At 36.9% G+C, this 4,373-nt stretch overlaps 1 protein-coding gene across 1 annotated transcript in view; it reads right to left on the bottom strand.

Annotated features, from left to right (window-relative positions):
- The window catches only part of STK10 (serine/threonine kinase 10), a 78,545-nt gene that overhangs the window by 53,426 nt on the left and 20,746 nt on the right, over nt 1-4,373 (bottom strand). The window lies entirely within an intron of this gene.

The raw sequence follows: 4,373 nt of genomic DNA, 5'->3' as shown, positions 1-4,373 counted from the left end.
TGGAAGTGTCTTGGCGACGTTTCGACGAAGTCCCATTCGTCATCTTCAGGCTGGTGTCTTCAGCTTCGTACTCCTAGAAGCACGAAGCTGAAGACACCAGCCTGAAGATGACGAATGGGACTTCGTCGAAACGTCGCCAAGACACTTCCAATTTTACGTGGGAGAAAACCCGAATAACCAAAGACCTACCTACAAACACCCGCGAAAACCTCAGAAAACACATACACACACACACACATATATATATGAATGCTTTATATATTACCAGCAAGCATTATATGTGAACCTCAAGATTAAATTGGATGTCTGTCCAGTTTAAACAATTCAAAACAATTCATAAATGGGCATGCTGTTCAAAGCCTTCACCATCAATACATCCAAAGTAGGAAGTGAAGCTGTGGAGCAAGAGGTAGTAATGTAAAGGTTCAAAGTATCTTAACAAATCAAAGCAGGATGGATCTAAGATATATAGTCAAAATGATTATCACTGAGGGTCCAAACTGGAAACATTGCAAATGGATTGTATTGTAAACTGAAAATGTAGAGCTCTTTAAGTTATATGGAGGTAATTATCTTTTTATAAACTGCTCTAAGATAGCTTGAGTTGAGTTGCGTTGAAGGATGACAAACACTGAAGTAGTTTAAATTAAGCAAACTCAAGTCTCTACCAGAACGTCTCTAATGCTTTAACTCCTCTGCATCTGCATTACCTCTACTTCATTCTTAGCCAAATTGGACAAATGAAGCCTTTTAGGACAGTGTTTTCCAAACGCTGCTGTCTCGATTAGCTAGAGACAGATACTAGATATTAGAGCAGAGTTCTCCAAACTTGGCAACTTTAAGACTTGTGAACTTCAACTCTCAGAATTCCTCAACCACCCATGCTGGTTGGGGAATTCTGGGAGTTGAAGTCCTCAAGTCTTAAATTTGTTGTGTTTCCTGTACTAGAGGAAAAATGAATTGGATCTCGTTACTGATTTGTTACTGGTCAACTGGGCCAGGCAAAGCCCAGCAGTCTCTATAAAGTGTTAACATCAGTTCTGAAAGCTTTTTGAGAAAAGTCCTGAACAGCACTGGCCCTCCTACCCATCTTGGACAATGATATCTGATTCAGTTTCCTTGGTCATCTGAACTCAGTTCCCAGTGCTATCTCTCTTAATTTGGCCAAAATGTGAGGGAATGAGGAGTGTACTGAGCAAAAGAGGGCAATGCATAAAGTCCTGGTTGAATTTCTCTAGACTGCCCCATTTCCCAGATCAGTATGCAGGTAATCTGCCAAGGCATAGGGTCAGCCAGTCAGTGATTACACATATCATCCACAAATAGTTTTTCTCCAGTTGACAAAAAGGGATACTTAGGATAAGCTTTTGTGATAAACAGAAGTATACATATACAAACAGATGAATAGCAAAGATAGTAAAAGCATTATTGAATAAACTTAACCAATCTACTTAAGTACAGCACAAGACCATATGCTCCACATCTTTGTCTAATACTCTGAATGTAGTATATAATTCTTCCTTTACTTGAAGACACATGGTGGTACTTTCCACCCTGAAACTTCTGCAAAGCCCACATCGGGGTTTTGTGGGGTGAATGAGCAGAGAATTATACTTCACTGGAAAATGCTAAGGCCTTGTTGTCTACATTACTGCTTTCTCTTTTTAGATCTCTGTTTATAATATCTTCACAGAAAGTTTATAATGGCATTTGTGCCCAGCATAAACATTCAAGGTGTGCTTGAGTGAGGACAACATTGGAAATGCAGGAATATGTTGGCTACTGCGATTTTATAGTGCTGTTTAGTAAGCAGCATTTTGGAGGCTGAAGCTGAGTTTGTACCCCTGCACCATCCCGTCTCTTTCTAAAAAGAGAGGGCAAGGTGGGGAGAGAAAAATAATAATTTTATTTTCTTTTTAAAATATTATTGTACTTCTTTTTAGAGAAGTGTAGTTTGTGCTAGCAAAACAAAGATCAGAAAGCACCGGGAAATACTCAGGCCTACTGCGTGGAACTTAGTACAGGAAACTACATGCACCAAATGATAGAAAGATCTGCTCTCTCCCCCCACAGGGTGCAGAACTATTGGCTTGGAGTAGCAGAACACAGTTCTACTCATCACAGGGCCACCGCCAAAGTGATATTAAGAAGTATGAGAGTTTCCAACTGGAGAAAACAAACTAAGTGTCCTAGTGTCTACAGAGATTCTCAATCATTCAGGTCATGGTTGTCCCAAGGTGCTTTTTCAAAAGGCAACTGGACTTTCTTTCTTTCTAAGATCCTAGTGATACTGGTAAGGCACCAACTTTAAGAGATCCATTATAATAAGGACCCAACCTTATTGATATCCTCCAAATGCTGTACATCTTTTCTGGATTATGTGTTGGCACGGCTTTAGGAAATGTGCTCAGGTAGCATGCTAAATCAGTTTTTCAAAATAATAATAATAATAATAATAATAATAATAATAATAATAATAATAATAATAATAATAATAATAATAATAAAGTTGGAAGGGACTTTGGAGGTCATCTAGTCCAACCCCCTGCTCAGGCAGGAAACCCTATAACTGTCAGGAAGTTTCTCCTTAGTTCTAGGTTGCTTCTCTCCTTGATAATAATAATAATAATAATAATAATAATAATAATAATAATAATAATAATAATAATAATAATAATAATAATAATAATAATATGATGATGATGATGATGATGATGATGATGATGATGATGATGATGATGATGATGATGATGATGATGGAAGTGACCTTGGAGGTCATCTAGTCCAACCCCCTGCTCAGGCAGGAAACCCTATACCATTTCAGACAAATGGCTGTCCAGTCTCTTCTTAAAAACTTTCAGTGTTGGAGCATTCACCACTTCTGGAGGCAGGTTGTTCCACTGGTTAATTGTTCTAACCATCAGGAAGTTTCTCCTTAGTTCTAGGTTGCTTCTCTCTTTTGTTAGTTTCCATCTGTTGCTTCTTGTCCTGCCTTCAGGTGCTCTGGAGAATAGCTTGACTCCCTCTTCTTTGTGGCAGCCCCTGAGATAGTGGAACACTGCTATCACGTTACCCCTAGTCCTTTTGTTAAGCCAGGAAAAAAAAAGTCAGATTCATTCTTACAAGAGAGTAAACAAATCTTGACTTTTTGTCAGTTTCTTTTTCCTTTTAAGCAACTTTTGCAGTCACCTTTATGAAGAGATTATAAATGCTTGTAACAGAAGCATACAGCCTGAAACTCCATTCCTCAGTAGCCCATAGTGCATTTTTTAGGGACTTTCTAAAATTGTTACCAAATTATTATTTTAATGTATCAAAAGGTGAAATTATTAAATTTATTACCAAAAACAGGTTAATAATTCTGATTTATAAATAAAACGAAAACAAATGTACTTTTCAGCCTGCCCAAACCCACTATTTTTTGGACTACGGCCCTGGCATGTCACACAAAGATCAAGAATGGCATTTGGTATGAAAAACCTTTGCAAAATCCTGTCCCAGGACAGTAAATGGATTTATTCTCTGAAGTGGAAGCATTTGTTGAGTCATGCAACAAAACCCACAAGACAGAGAGATATTTATGTTTATGTGTTTGTCCTCTGACACTCTATCCCATTACTCCATTAGTTGTCTATTCATCCATTAAATTTTCCAGACTTATATTTGCAACAAATCTTATTTGCCAGATAACAGAGGCTAAAATCAAATGCGTTAATAGCTTGTTTTACATGTCTTTTAATGCCTGTTAATTATTACACATATTGTTATTCTAATTTCCAGTTATCTCATTTCTAAAGTAGTAACTATAGAGCAATAGGAGATCATTAGTAGAATAGCTATTTCAGGGAATAAAGAGAGAGACGAAACCATATGAAAATTTACAATGACAGAGACCTTGCTGCCTCACCACGAATTTAATTCAGTTACTCTGATTGTCTAGTAGAATATTTCTATCATAATTTCTAAATTTGTGAAAATGTGAAAAATGGAAGTACAGACCAGTGAAGTTATATATTAAGTCAACCAACTTCTGTGATACATCTTGCCCTCAGGGCAAAGTACAATTCTCAAAGATTATTCTCAGCATGCTTTCCAAAGGATTTACAAATATATTACATTTCTTCATCTTCCATCTGTTCAGTGCAGTATGAAAATGATTGCACAGCATATGGAATATGATGGATAATAGCTAGAGAAGAAATGGAAACGTTCATCAGAGAAAAAATGACAATGTAATGAAAGATTACAAACCTTATGTGGACTTTTTCCTGAAAGAAAAAAAGATTGAATTCATGACTTCAGAACTCAGGGATTAAACAAGGATGAAGAGAATGGGAGAAAATTTAAGATGATAATTACTTGATAGAAAACAG

Source organism: Protobothrops mucrosquamatus, unplaced genomic scaffold (assembly GCF_001527695.2).
Source record: "Protobothrops mucrosquamatus isolate PMUCROS unplaced genomic scaffold, P.Mucros_1.0 scaffold2792, whole genome shotgun sequence".
NCBI classification, from domain to species: domain Eukaryota; kingdom Metazoa; phylum Chordata; class Lepidosauria; order Squamata; family Viperidae; genus Protobothrops; species Protobothrops mucrosquamatus.
The sequence above is the reverse complement of the archived record's forward strand: the minus strand, read 5'-3'. Positions and strand labels throughout refer to the sequence as shown.